We start from the raw sequence: 16,245 nt of genomic DNA on the forward strand, positions 1-16,245 counted from the left end.
TGGCCCAACTATTCCTCTGTCCTTTGTCAGGTAGTTAACCGCGACAGGATATGAATGCTTAATCTCCTAACTGCATTCACAGCAATTACTGCCTTCCATAGTTGTTGTCATCTCTCCACGTTTTGGCCAATTAAGCCTCGGGCCAGCTTTGGGTAGAATTGAAACCGCTATCTTCAGACAATGCTCACCTAGAACTGTAGACATTCAGCATCTGTATCCACTGCGCCACAGGCCCCGAAGGTGTTGGAGTTTTTGGTCTTAAAAATACACGTTTATTTGTTATCTGGTCTTCCATTGTCACACAATAAATAAATGGATGAATAATGAAAATTTTTAGATGAGCACTTTCCTCTAAATGTCTACCGCCACACACAAATACTATACTGATACTATGAAATTCTATTTTTTTAGGCAATTACATGTAAACACCTTGAAACACTTAGCAAAAAGGAGAAAAACATTTTTTTTTTTAAATGTAGGGTGAAATATGAGGTTGACGTATGAATTGAATGCAAAATTATAATTATCAGGTTATTCAGGAATTTTTTAGTACAGACAACAAAACGTAAAACTGATCAAAAAATCTATCTGTCTGGTCAAGCTCCTATCAATGATTAGTTGGTCAAAACGTGGTTAGATGACAACAACTATGGAAGACAGTAATTGCTGAAGATACAGTAAAAAGGTTCAAAATTCCTATCCCGCTGTGGTTAACAATCTGACGAAGACCAGAGGAATAGTTGGCTGAAACGTCGCAAAACAACAACTATGAAGATGAGGATAACAGTCCGTAAATAAAGAAAATATATTGAATTAAACTTGAAAATACTATTTTCAAAAAATAGCAAATAAGCACCTTATTTTTTTTCTACATTTTCAACATTTTTATTTTTTAGCCCTTAAAATGAAAATCAATATTCAGGAAACTGTAAAAATCTTAAGTCAATTTAGCAAAACTCAATATTTACTAATTGTCTTTGGAAACTGTTTTCAGTAATAATTAATTTTTACTCTATCGATTTTCGTAATTTCTTTTAAATGTTCATTACTGTGACGGACAGTTAAATAGATACCAGTGGTTTTACTTGCAATTCAATATTTCGATTTTTGGTGATTCAGAAGAATAGGCGACTCTAAATGCGACCGTATCGGTCTCAGATGAAAAGCTAGCCTTGATGTTAAAAAGTTCCGATTATCGAACCGGACTTATTTTTTAGTTTTAAATAAATCTGTAAAATATATTTCAAAAAGAAATTTTTTAAATGTGTTTTAAAGTTTCGCATATTTTCTTTCATGTTAATTTGCTTATTTATTTTTAACAAAAACAGGAAGTCCGGTTTGGTAATCGCTAGGTTTTCTTTTGACATCGGTACGGTAGGTGTATCAGAAATTTCGTGAAAAATAGTGAATAATTCCACCCCGTCTTTCCAAGCTTATAACTACTCGAAAAATGTCATTCAAGCCCTAAGTTTTTTTTTTCAATTAAAGGAGCAAGGATCAAGGTTTCATTAAAAAAAACAAAAAAAAACAAACGTTTTGTTTTTTGTTTTTTAAAAGGTTTTAAACTTCGGACTTTATAGGTAAATTTCTAAAAAAACAAAAAAAAAACACTAGTTTTTTTTGTTTTGAATTTGAATATATTATTTATTGACCTTTCCTCTTCAATTTGTGATATATAACACTTTGGTGAGTAAATTAATTATTTACTTTTTAATAGACATTTAAAAATTGGAGGCGTGAATTATTTGCCTCCCTGTCTTTCCAAGCTTATAACTACTCGAAAAATGTAATTTAGGCCCTAAGTTTTTTTTTTCAATTAAAGGAGCAAGGACCAAGGTTTCATAAAAAAAAAAAAAAAAGAAAAAATAAACAACGTGGTTAAAAAAAAAAGGTTTTAAACTTCGAACTTTACAGGTAAATTTCTAAAAAAAAACACTACTCTTTTTTTTAATTTGAATCTATTATTTATTGACCTTTTCTCTTCAATTTGTGATATATAAAACTTTGGTGAGTAAATTAATTATTTACTTTTTAATAGACACTTGAAAATGGGGGGGGGCGTGAATTAAAAAAAAAACGTTTGTCTAAAATATTGTATTCGGTTTATTGGAAAGAGCATAAAATTTCACATTGACCCTGAAAATATCGTAAAAATAGAATCAATAGAAAATTTTTTATAGATTTTTAAAGTTTAAAAATTGAAAAATATTGAGTTTGTAAAATTCATTACTGTTTTTAAAAAAAAAAAAAAAAAAATATTTCTATTACTTTTAAAACAACTTTAATAGTTTATTTTGGAAGTATAATCAATAAAGAAAATAAACAACTCACTTTTAAAAGAGAAATTACGAGGTTTTTTTTTTATATATATATTTTATTCGCAGTTTCGTGTTAGGGGTGTTAAACACCTACCGTCGGTCTCAGATGAAAAGCTAGCCTTGACGTTAAAAAGTTCCGATTATCAAACCGGACTTCCTTTTTAGTTTGAAATAAATCTGTAAAATATATTTCAAAACGAAATTTTTTAAATGTGTTTTAAAGTTTCGCATATTTTCTTTCATGTTAATTTGCTTATTTATTTTTAACAAAAACAGGAAGTCCGGTTTGGTAATCGCTAGGTTTTCTTTTGACATCGGTACGACGGTACGGACGCACTTAGGGTCGCCTATACTTCTTAATCGCCCGAATTTTCCATGTAACTGTCGTATATTATTTTGTTTTGATTTTCTTTTGGTTTCTTTTTTCCCCTTAGTTTTTTTTCGCCTTAGTTTTGTTTTGTTAGCTATTTTTTAAAAAAATATGTCCCAAAATGCACTTGAAAAAGATCGGAAATCACATCGACAGAAAAAAGATGAGAAGTTGAGTTCAAATCATTCAGAAATAAAATTGAATACAACGAAATTCAAGTAATACTTACTCTTTATAATCTGCCTTAAAAGAAGAAATGACGATTTGTGGAACGACATTAAAAGCAAAATCCAATATGGCGACCGAAAAGTAGGAACGCAGGAAATTAAAAACGGGGGGGGGGGGGAGGGATCAAAGCGAAAACTTCCGGATAAATCAAAAAATTCAGTACACAAAGTCCAAACGCCGGAAGTGGACTCGCTTTAGCTTAATATGGAATAGAAGTCACTAAATATCAAGCCAAGCTATATACGAAATCGGCAATGTTGACTCTAGTAATCTGCAAGATGACCACAACGAACGGATGGAAAAAATGGAACGGAATGCAAATTTTAGCGAGTCGATGTACAGCCAAGCAAAAAACAAAAAAAACTCGACTGCTGATGGCAACAACTAATAATAAGCGTGTTTTAATTTTTAACTACTCTGTACTTGTTATGAATATGCTAATAATGAAATAAAACACCTAAGAAATGATTTTTGTTTCAACTAGACTAGTGACATATGGCCGAGTAGTGGTCATAGACGTTGTATCAAAGTTTATAGGTACCCAAAGGTGCTGAGTTCAATCCTGAACGAAGGCAGTGAAAAGTAACATTCAAAACTGAGAATCAGCAACTATGTCCCAGAGCCTAGCTGGAGTCCAAACACGGTACCCCCGTAATAATAATAATAATAATAATAATAATAATAATAATAATAAAGGGTTGGGTTCGAGACTCCTAACAAACGGTTCCCCAGTTCGATACGAAACACCTGATGAAGGAAGGCCGGAGGGCAAAACGGCCGAAACGTTGTGACTATAACAACCAAGATGGGGAAGTCAGTCCGACAATCTCAATCAATGAAAACACCTCATCTCAAAAATACAGACAATTACTAACTAGACTGTAGTTTCACATAACATTTTAATAAACAAAAGATACCGTAAAAATTGAATTTCATCATGGTTTTTCTGCATAATTACCAAAACAAGACACTAAAATGAAAAACTAAGACGCTTTTTCTTTTTTTTTTTTTTTTTTTTTGTCGATTAGGACTTATTGAATAAATAAAAATAATTTCTTTAAAAAATTACACAAAACTTCCACGTTAATTTTTGCTAATCTTTCAGAACACCCCCCCCCACATGTGTGAAACAATAAATAAACAAAAAACAAATGTTACCAAAGGCAAGCTAAGTTATTTTTTTTTATTTTTTACCTAACTAGATAAGTTTTTGTGTTTTAATTTATTTATTTACATTTTTTTTACACTTCTTTTATTCTTAACTAAAAAAAAAAAAAAAAACATAAAAATTATTTTTTTGCTATTCTGGAAGATTACATAATTTTTTTTAAATTATTTCATTTCATTGTTTTGTTTTGTTTTGGTAATTATGCAGAGAAATGACCATGGAATTCAACTTTTATGGTATCTATATTTGAAGCACCAAATTAAGGGGAGGTAGGCCTCTTCAGTCCTGGTTGACAACCATTCCTAGAGCTGGTGATTCAAACAAATTACTGGTTTGAAAACCTAAACTGCTTAAAGAATAAATACACTTCGTCTATCGTTCGGCTTTCTAGCCAGGTGCAGAGGTGTGATCATAGGGACTCGACAGAAACACCCAATGGTTGATTTTCTTTTCTGACTAGGACAATGGATGCCATTTACCCACTCCCGACACATTTCCATCCCCTAAAACTGGGCACTTTGGGGGTGCTTGAGTGTCACATATGCCAATACAATTGGATTGGGTTGATTTTTGTCTGATAGGTTGAGGGTATTGGTTTGACAGTTTCTGGCTGCTGTATTCCGACTGAAAGTACAGGAGCCCTTACTCTTTGGTAGTGCTTAGAGTGGCTGCTCCATCATCAGTTGTATAATATCAGGATGGTTGTAGTGCCATGTCGCACATGGAAAAAGACCCTGCATCCATCTCTGGTGGGCTTTCCTGAAGCCACAATCCTGTAGATGAAGATTTGGCAGATGGTCTACTTGTGTTGCATGTTTGGTATTCTACACAGCCACTTTGTTCAGCACCTCTCACCCTAAAACTGAAACTTTTAAATAAAATAAAATAGTTGTCCAATAAAAAATTACGATCAAACCAGGCATAAACTAAAACAAAACCAATTTGCCTCCTTCCTTGAGGCTCGCATTCACAAATACCTGCGGGCTAAGAACTACTTTAAATGATGTTGAATCATTTCTTCTAGCAAACACCCTGGATATCTTGGCGCTAAGAGAAACAACTCTACACTTCTCCATCCCCTCTAACCACTTTAACATGCCTGATTATCTCTTACTTTTCTGTAAGGACTCAGACAAACATATGCACGAACTTGGAAGCTATATTCAAAACACTCTCCCCTTGACCAAAGAATCAAAACTAGAATCAGGTGACCAAGCATTTATGTGCTTTAGACTTAACCTGCAACATAACATTAGCTACTTATATTTTTCTACCGCCCTCCCTCAACCCAGGACTGTACTCTAATCAACCAAGTCTCTGACAGCATAGCTATAGCACTCTCCATAGCATGTAAGTACATGTATTTGGTGACTTTAATGTCTACCACACAGTAATTGGCTTTGTTTCTCTACTTACACAGATGCCGCTGGTAGTATAACACATAGCTTCTCTAAATCTCTTTCCCTATCACAGACAGTTATGTTTCCAACACGTTTCCCAGATCAGTAAGATCAACAAGCCTCACTTTAAAATCTATTTCTGATGACAGTTCCTGATGACTGTGTAACGAATCTCCAAAGCAAACGTTGGAATGCTGATCACACAGTGATAATGGTAGAAATTGCCCTAAATTCTCGACCCAAATCTGAAAAGCTATTGCTCAAAACGATAAGGTATTATAAGAAGGCTGACTGAGAAGCCATCAGGGATCTCATCAGAGATGCCCCATGGGGAAATATCTTTTCTCTTCCCACGGTGCGCAAATGGGACCACTAAATGGTTCAAAATGGCAGTTGATGCACATGTTCCGATGCGGAAATTCTATAGCAAACTCCACTTCCCTAATGGTTTACTTCTACTTGTGCAGCTGCCATTGCTCAAAGGCAGCATGCATACCACAGATTTAACCGGACTACGTTCAGGAGAAACAGACAAAAGTTTATTGAAGCTAGAAGTAATTGTAAGAAAGAAATAGTGACTGGTAAGAAAGAAATAGTGACTGGTAAGAAAGAAATAGTGACTGGTAAGAAAGAATGCACCAAAACCATCAGAAAATGCATAAAAGCGCAAAAGTTAGGAACATGTTATTTCTAGAAAATCGACCATAGTGTAGTAAAGAAAAGGCAATCAACAATTCTCCAACAATCATGAGGTTGGTTGCATGCCAACCAAGAAGGCTAGAAGGCTAACATGCTTGCCAGTTGGTTTTCCTCAAACTACATTGAACCCAGCAAGCCACTCCCTTCCTAGTTTTCCTTTGCGGACAGACAGTATGATCTGAAAATCCACCCTTCTCGGGTGCATGATATCATAAAAAACTTAGACACCTCAAAAGCATGTGAATCTGATCTCATCCCAACTGTACTATTAAAACATGCTCTGTCGAGATTGCTCCAGTCCTCTCCAAACTTTACAACAAATGCCTTAACGAATCTTGTTTTTCTGACTGCTGGAAAACTACTTCTGTGGTACCAGTTTGTAAGAATTCTGGCAAAAGAACTGACCCATTAAATTATCACTCCATTAGCCGCCTAACTCTTTTTGCCTAAATATTTGAGTCCATAATTAATCAAGCTCTAATCTATCACATCACAGCTGTTAAATTTCTGACCAACCAACAATATGGATTTAAGCAAGCCCGTTCTACAGCAGATATCTTAACTGAGATCTCTGAACGTACATCCCATACACTGGATAAAGCAGAGGAAGGTAGGGCAGTAGTAGCATTAGATATATCTAAGGCTTTTGATAGAGTCTGGCACGATGGTTTTCTCAGGAAAATCAGATCATATGATATCACTGGACGAATACTAAACATAATTAAATCCTTGAATAAGAGAAGAATCCATATTGTTCTCTACGGTCATACATCTAAACACTATGATATAAATGCGGGTGTACCTCAAGGGTCGATCCTTGGATCTTTACTCTTCCTAATATTCATAAATAAATTGACAAAATTGTCTCTGAGATATGTATATTTGCTAATGATACCACGCTCTATAACAGGCATGAGTGGAAAACGAATGAACATATCTAAGGCAATGGCAGAAACACTAGAGAATGACTTCCAATCTGTAGTGGAATGGGGACAAAATTGAATGGTCACATTCAATGCTGCCAAGACTACACTTGTTTCCTTCAATAATTACAAGAAACCTTCTCAACCACCAATAGCTATAACTAAAGATACATTACCTGAAAGTACTTCTTTCAAACTCTTCGAGTTGGAACAGATACATCGAGAGCATGCTAAGGCTGCTGCGAAGAATGTGGGCTCTCTATACCGTGCTAGAAAGTTACTTATGCCTGAAAGTATCCTGTACCTCTAAAAGGCCACTCTTCGCCCATGTATGGAGGATTGTTGTCATTTGGGTGCATCTACTATTAGTCTCTCACTCCTGGACAAGGTTCAAAAGAGAGTCGCCAACCTGATAAGTCCTGAACTGTCATATAAGCTTCAACCTCTGTGCCATCAATGAAATGTTGTATCCGGCTGCCTGTTTTACAAGTATTTTAATGGTGGATGCTTTGACGAGCTACAAACCCTTGTACCTCATCAATGTAGATACCCTCGACAAACCTGACAAACAGCAAAGTCCCACCTCTACACAGTAGAGATCCCTAGATGTAAAAAAAAGCCTTCTACTCTGATAGTTTCTTCCTCAGAACTGCTAGACTTTGGAATTCCCTTCCAGTTCCCAGTTTCCCTCAACTGTACTGACATGCAGTAGTTCAAGTGTAATGTGAACAGACATCTTGCTACTCACCTCCCTACATATCCCTGCAACTTATACCCTTGATAGTAGCCCCCTAAATCAAAATGACAATGTGCCTAGTTTGGGGTGAAAATGTAATTTAAAAAAAAAAAATCTTTTGCTTATGAAATTTTTTTGAAACTAGAGTTCTATTCGAAAAAAATAGTTTTTTCATTTCATTGCTTTGTTTTGGTAATTATGCAGAGAAATTCATGCATTTGTTGACAAAACTTCTTTGCCGTAATTGTTTCACCTGCATTCAGAAAACTAATGGATGAGACCGATTGTAGACCACTAAAGAGTCAGCATGACCTTCTTTTGGTGCAACTCTGGCCTTGGGAATGTTGTGGAGCTTTGCCGGCGTCTAACCCTTGAGCTGAGCATTGCTGGTTGTCGTAAAGAACCCACTTTTTATTGCAAGTCACAAGCCGGATTGAAACGGGTTATTCTTGTTGCATAAAAGAAGTGAAGATGACATTTCATAACAGCATTTCTTTTGGTTGTTGTTCAATTCGTGAGGCGCTCATTTATCAAGTTTCTGTCTTCCCAATCTCTCTCAAGTGGTAACAAATAATCATATACGTTACGTCTAATTCAAAAGCAAATCCTTAAATAGTTCTGCATAAATTGACTTTGACTCAGGCTCCTAATTGACCGTTGTCAACATTTTATGGTTGACCATGGTTGCTCATAATCTTCAAGATTTTTGTCGCCACGAAGAAATTTCTGCAACCACCATTTTGTTGTATATTCAGTAGTGGTTCCTCGGCCAAACGCTTTGTTGATATCGTGAGTTGTTTCAGCAACTTTTTGACCCAGTTTGGACTGAAATAAAAAAAAAAAAATGGTGCGAATTTGCTTTTTTTCCATTTTTCATTCAACGTTCTGAAAAGAAGACATAATTGTTTTCAAACAATTGTAATTTAAACGATTAGATATGTTACCGTAAATCTGGATGCGTCCTGTTTATTATTTATTTATTATTATTATTATTATTATCATTTATTATTAAACGTTTCCGTTGCTAATCGTTCTCTTTTACGTTTCTTGTTTATTATTCTTTTTACGACTGCTTTTATTTTTACGGGTCTGTGTGTGTTCTTATCAATGTTCTTACTTATATGTGTGGGTGGGTGTTCTTATCCTTACGCCGTTTCTTGCCTTGGAAGGTCCTGAGACATGTATGTGCAAATAACAATGCATACATACCTGCTTGCCTTGGCCAGCGGATGATATCTTCTGGTCGCTGGTCTGCCATCTCGGTGGGGAGTGGTCACTGCAGACAGATGCATTAATGACAACAATCTTTTATTTAAAGCAAGCCTATATCTCGAACCCTGATTGTTGGGAGAGACCTGAAATCTCCGATCTGCTTCCTCTGCTGCCTAAACCACTCTCTGCCCATTGGTCCTCAACTGGAAGCCTACGACCACAATTCCCGTGTGACCCCTAATTTCTGGTGCATGTCACCCCTAATTTCCGGTTCATTCTCTCTAGGTTGATACCTGTCAAACCTAACCTTTTGTGACCCTGCCAACTCGCTGATGGGAAATGAAAATATACTAACATAACTTCCTATTTCTAAAACTACCTATATAGCATTTAAGCTGGGATTCCCAATACTACAGATAGAGCGAAAAACACTCTTTAAAATAATTTTTTTTTTTTTAGACTTATCAAGGCCCGGAGGCCACTCAGGAATAAGGGTTATTGTGTGTACAGTAATCAATGAGATAGTATTGTAGTCATCATTAGTATTGGAGATTTGATAGAGTGTCTTACTTAAGGGGGCGGTTTGTCAGGAATTTGTTTATGTTGGACTTCAAAACATCCAAGTTGCAGTCAGGTGAGAAACAGGCAAATGGACGAGAGTTCCACAGTCGTGCACTTCTGAGAAAGAAGCTTTGTTCATGGAATCTACGTTTTAGTTTTGGCACAGATAAAGAGTGGGGAAATTATTGACAGTAGTTTCAGCCAGACAGGTGTTTCTCGTGAAAGTTTGGCGAGGGGGGACGAGAGATTGGAGCTCAGACGAGCACTTGTCATGAAAATAATGATAAAACAAAGACAGGCTCGCAACGTCTCTTCTGTGGAAGAGAGGCTGCAGGGAACAGAAAAGAGCATCCCCCACTAAGCTACGAAGTCTATTTTGTACTCTGTCAAGGCAGGATAGGCTGTTTTTAGCAGCTCCTGCCCAGATGTGGCAGCAGTACTTCATTCTTGGACGTACTTGACTTTTATATAGACAGAGAATTGCATCAGTAGTGAGATATCTTCTGGAGCGGTAGAAGGATCCCAACATTTTCCCAGCGTCCTTGGCAACAGACTTGATGTACGTGTTCCATTTCAGATCAGGAGGAAAGGTCAAACCCAGAACCTTGTCAAAACATGGAGCCTCCCCAAGACGAGAGCCATCCATTTCAATTGATGCCAGATGGGGATCAGAGCGTTGATGATGTAAAGATAGAAGCTTTAGAACGTTTCAATTTTGATCCCTTAACACATATTTTTCCAAGTAAAAACCAAATCACATTTGCTCCACAGAACTGAGTACCCTATATATTAAGTTTCAAGTCTGTAGAATAAAAAGTGACAGAGTAGTTTGGTAGAGACTGCTCCACACACACAACAACATACACACACACACAGAAGATTACATTCATATATACAGATAATGATATTCAAAAACAAGGCTACATCAAAAGGTCATGCTCCTATTCTTGTCCAGGCTTTCCAAATTCTGTTTTAAGCCAAATTCAAAAAATTTGGCTTATTTTGAAGCAATTTAGCCTATTTTGAAGAAATTTGGCCTATTTTGAAATAATTTGCCCTTCAAAAAATTGTATTTGCCCTTTTCCAAAGCGTAACGTACAGACTAACTAAGGATGAAACAAACAGAATAATTTATAGATAATTGCTTATATTAATTTATTGCTGTGAGGTTTGCTGGAAAGATTTTTAGAAGAATGCTTTTATAAAAATTCATATTTACTGATTTGTGTTTGCGAATCAAAAAACAAAGTTGGATTTTTTATGTGTTCTCTTCTATTTTCAAAACACTAGACATATAGAAATCCTTTTTTTTCTTTTTTTTTTATTACATTTTCACCCCAACCAAGGCACATTGCCACTTTGGTATAAGGGGCTACTATCAGGGGCAGCAACTACTGGGACACTATGTTGGGGTGTGGGCAGCAAGATGTCAGTTCACGTTACACTTGAACTTCTGCATATCAGTACAGTTAGGGAAGCAGGGACCTGGAATGGAATTCCAGAGTCTGGCAGTTCTGGGGAAGAAACTACTGGAGTAGAAAGATCTTTTACATCTAGGGATCTCTACTGTGTGGGGGTGGCATTTAGTTGCCTGTCGGGTTTGTCGAGGGTGTCTATGTCGTGGGGGCACAAGTGTCTGCAGTTCGTTAGAGCATTCATCATTAAAATACTTGTAGAAAAGGCAGAGGGATGCAACGTTTCGTCGATGGGACAGAGGCTGAAGCTTAGATGCCAGTTCAGAGCCTATCAGATTGGTTACTCTCTTTTGAACCTTGTCTAGGAGCGAGAGACTAGCAGCAGATGCACCAGCCCAAATGTGACAACAATACTCCATACATGGGCGAATGGTCGCCTTATAGAGGTTCAGGATACTTTTCTAGCATGGTAGAGAGGGCCTACATTTTTCGCAGCCGCCCTGGCAATGTTTTCAATATAATTGTTCCAACTCATGTTTCCTGTGAACGTTAGGCCAAGCAGTTTGAAAGATGTACTCTCAGACAGGGAGTCACTTGCCATTGCTATTGGTGGCAGAGAAGGTTTCTTGTAGTTATTGAAGGAAACCAGTTTAGTCTTGGCAGCATTGAATGTTACCATTCATTTATGTCCCCATTCCACTACAGATTGGAGGTCATCCTTTAGTGTTTTTGTCATTTCTTTAGATATGCGTTCATTTGTTTTCCTGTCAACTGTATCCCCAGTAATTACTGCCTTCCATAGTTTTTGTCTCACCACTTTTTGGCCAACTAATCTTCTGGTTTGCTTTTATGAGGGCCGTACAATAAGTAATGCCCCTGACCCACTTCCCATAGCAGTAGAGCAACAAAACTTGGCACAGTTATTAGTCTTTCTCTACATAGGAACCACCCAGAGTTATGCATTTCTACCATCGTTTCATGCAGCTCTGGAGACCGTTTTTGTAGAACAGCCCAGGTTGGTCCTCCAACCATGATGTGACTTCAGCAATCAAGGCTGCATGATCTTGAAAACGCTTTCCTTTCAAAAACAACTTCATGGTTGGGAAGAGGTGAAAATCAGAGGGTGCAAGGTCAGGAGAGTAAGGAGGATGGGGAAGGATTTCATAACCACATGCCCGTGCTTCTGATCTGGCGACATGCGAGTTGTGGACCGGAGCGTTGTCCTGCAGGAGGAGGGTACCTTTGCTGATCTTGCCCCGTTTCTTGTTGATTTTGATAATTAATTTCCTCAAAAGTGAAACATAATAGGCGCCTGTAATTGTGGTACTCTTTGCCAGGAAATCTGTCATCACTACTCCGTCCTGGTTCCAGAAGACTGTGAGCATGACCTTGCCAGTGAAGGGCTGCACCCTTGCCTTCTTTGGAGGTGGTGAGTCCAAGTGCTTCCACTGCATTGGCTGGGCTTTGGTCTCTAGATCATAGTGATGGACCCAGGTTTCATTCATCTGGCAGAGACCTTATGCATATGCAAATGGTCATGAATGATAGTTTTCACAGACCATGTACTAATCTTGACATCTTGGGCTATTTGGCGAATAGTAATGCGCCAATCTTCCAAAATGGCAGCCTCAACTTGACAGACAGATGCTTTATCAATGGCAGAAGGGGGCGACCAGGTCTGAGAGCTGTTTCCACAGACTTCCGGCCATGTTTGAATGCACGATGCCAGCGTTTTACAAGGTCATATGATGGGGCATTATCACCATAAGTTTCTTTCATCTCATCAAAAGTCTCCTGTGATGTGCGTCCTTTCAAATACAAAAACCGGATCACTGCTCGATATTCAACAGGGTCCATTTCACACTTGTCTCAGTTCAAACACCTATAAAATAGGAACCACAATTAGTTCAGAGCTATAATTTGCCACATAACCCGTAGAGATATAAATCATTGCACATGCAAAATTTCAGTTAGACCAGACAACTGGAAGCGGGTCAGGGGCATTACTTATTGCACGCCCCTCGTATGTAGGATTGAAACTGCTATCTCCAGACAATGCTCACTTTGAACCGTAGAGACTTAGCACCTCTGTTGGCTGTGCGATGGGTCATGATGTGCAATCAAGGTTGGGTTTTATGAGCTTATAAATCCAATTTTGTGCTCTCATCAGTCTGAATATTATGGTATTATTTTTAAGCAGGCCAGAGGATTAGTTTTTTTTTGTTTTTTTTTTTTTACGTGGAGTTCACCACTTATCAAGGCCCAATGGCCACTCAGGGATAAGGGTTATTGTGTGTACAGTAATCAAAGGGATAGTGTAGCAATAGTATTGGAGAATTGGTAAGGTGTCATTACTTAGGGGGGGGCGGTTCATCAGGAATTTGTTTGTATTGGACTTGAAGACATCCAGGTTGAATTTGGGAGGGAAACAGGCAAGGCGTGCAGTTCCAAGAAAGAAGCTTTGTTCATGGTATCTACATTTTGATTTAGGCACATATAGGGAGTGGGGAAAATTATTGACGTTGGTTTCAGCTAGTCGGGTGTTTTTTGAAAAACATTGGCGAGGGGGGACCAGAGAATGGAGCTCAGACAAGCACCTGCCATGGAAGTCACGATAGAACAATGACAGGCTCGCTACGTCTCTTCTGTGGGAAAGAGGTTGCAGGGTAGAGAAAAGGGCATCCCCCACTAAGCCACGGTGGCCAAAACATGATGAGATAACAACTATGGAAGGCAACAATTACTGGGGATACAGCTAAGAAACTCAGCATTCCTATCCCGTCACGGTTAATCACCTGAAGAAGGCCAGAGGATGAGTTGGCCAAAACGTGATAAAACAACAACAACAGCTATGAAGATGAGGAGAACAGTCCACAAAAGCAAAAAAATTGAATGCACAAATCTAATCTCAAAGGATTCCAAAAATACAAAAAAATTGAATGCACAAATCTAATCTGAAAGGATTCCAAAAATACAAAAAAATACAAAAAAATTGAATGCACAAATCTAATCTCAAAGGATTCCAAAAATACAAAAAAATTGAATGCACAAATCTAATTTCAAAGGATTCCAAAAATACAAAAAAATACAAAAAAATTGAATGCACAAATCTAATCTCAAAGGATTCCAAAAATACAAAAAAATACAAAAAAATTGAATGCACAAATCTAATCTCAAAGGATTCCAAAAATACAAAAAAATTGAATGCATAAATGTAATCTCAAAGGATTCCAAAAATACAAAAAAATACAAAAACATTTACTTAAAACGATTTGAATTTACAGCATCTTCACATTTATGTTGATTATATTATCAAAATATATAAAATATGGGTAATTTCATGTCTAATCATCAAAATATTTAGTATTTTGAAATCTGTGTCCTTAGATTTTGTTGAGCATCATGAAATCTTAAGGTAGGTAAGTGTTTTACTATGATTAAAAAATAGTTAATAAACACAACACAAAATGAACAACAAACTTCTTTTTAACAATCTGTTATATTATAAACCCTTGTTAAGAATTCAAAACACAACAACCATTGGTGTAAGCAACAGTCCGTTTTTTATTTCTTTTGTTGTTCTTGCTTATGGTAGAGAGAGAGAGACAGTGGGGGAGCGACAGAGAGAATTATCATGGCGTCCACTCGGTTGACAATCAAATCTCCAACTGCAATCTTTTTCCTTCTGTCACTTTTTCCTGTCAATCTTTTCAAAACATCCACATAACCAGATTCCTTTCTGTTACATTTTTCATAACAATAACAAGGTTTGTTTATATTTGTGAGAAATATTGAAACAATTCCCATTTAGCTTGTCAATTTCTGACATTTCATCCGCAGACGCGTGCCACATTTTAATTCATGAACATACATATATGTATATACACATATACACACACACACACACATATATATACATATATATATATATATTTTGCAATTAGGAAAGGAAGACTTTTATGATTCATGATTAAAAGTAAATATGTATATATACAAATATATATATATATCTTCTCTCCAAAAAGGTGGGAATGAAGGGGAAGCAGGAGAGGAAAGAAAAAAAATGGGGAGCCAACTGACCGGTTTCGACCCTCGCTTCTCAAAGCTGTATCGAGGGAATTATTTTAAAATAAAGAATGAAAGCGATTAAAATAGCGTTTTATTAAATTTACAGGGAAAAAAAAAAAAAAAAAAAAGTGGGAAAACGATTAAAATAAAACGGCGTTATGGACGAATACCCTAGAGATTAATCACGTTCAACCCCAGGAGGCATTCCCTTTGCTTGCAAAGAGAAGGTTTCCTGAGTCGAACGTGAATGGTCTCCAAAATCTTAAGATGGTATAATGAATGAGCACGACTAATAATGGTGAAAGAGTCTGTGCTAAAGTTTGCTGCACAAGACGGGTTTTTAAGCAAATGATAAGTAATTGAAGACCCGTATGTGTTAGTAACGACATCAGTTTGCCCGGTAGGTTCCATTCCTAATTTTACTGGGTACATGTTGTTGAATTCTTCCATCTAATGTTAATGTCGTTCGACCCAAGTAGTTGGCACCGCAACCACGTTTAAAATTGTAAATAACATTACTTTTATTTTTTTTTGGGGGGGGGGGGTAAAACGTCTTTTAGAGAAGATGGAAATAAAGTTCTCGTAGAGAAAACAACACGCACATTGGCAGCAAAATAATGCCTCCTGGGGTTGAACGTGATTAATCTCTAGGGTATTCGTCCATAACGCCGTTTTATTTTAATTGTTTTCCCACTTTTTTTTTTTTTTTTTTTTTCCCCTGTAAATTTAATAAAACGCTATTTTAATCGCTTTCATTCTTTATTTTAAAATAATTCCCTCGATACAGCTTTGAGAAGCGAGGGTCGAAACCGGTCAGCTGGCTCCCCATTTTTTTTTCTTTCCTCTCCTGCTTCCCCTTCATTCCCACCTTTTTGGAGAGAAGATATATATATATATTTGTATATATACATATTTACTTTTAATCATGAATCATAAAAGTCTTCCTTTCCTAATTGCAATATTTAAATTTTGTATCTCTAAAAACATCATGAAATATATATATATATATATATATATATATATATATATATATATATATATAGATATATATATATATATAGATATATATATATATGTATATACACCTTTACACATATATATATATATATATATATACTAGCATGTCAACCCGGCTTAGACCGGGTCA

The 16,245-nt window shown here is 36.6% G+C and overlaps 1 protein-coding gene across 1 annotated transcript in view; it reads right to left on the reverse strand.

The window, feature by feature from the left end:
- LOC145269721 (uncharacterized) overlaps positions 1 to 3,048 on the reverse strand; it is a 12,784-nt gene extending 9,736 nt beyond the window's left edge. Inside the window, exon 1 of the mRNA XM_080125442.1 lies at positions 2,918 to 3,048. The gene's annotated coding sequence lies outside the window, so the exon portion shown is untranslated. The remainder of the gene's footprint in view (positions 1 to 2,917) is intronic.
- Between the last annotated feature and the right edge of the window lie 13,197 nt (positions 3,049 to 16,245).

The sequence above is a fragment of the Euprymna scolopes genome, chromosome 45 (assembly GCF_053919585.1).
Source record: "Euprymna scolopes isolate OS-2025 chromosome 45, ASM5391958v1, whole genome shotgun sequence".
Classification (NCBI taxonomy): domain Eukaryota; kingdom Metazoa; phylum Mollusca; class Cephalopoda; order Sepiida; family Sepiolidae; genus Euprymna; species Euprymna scolopes.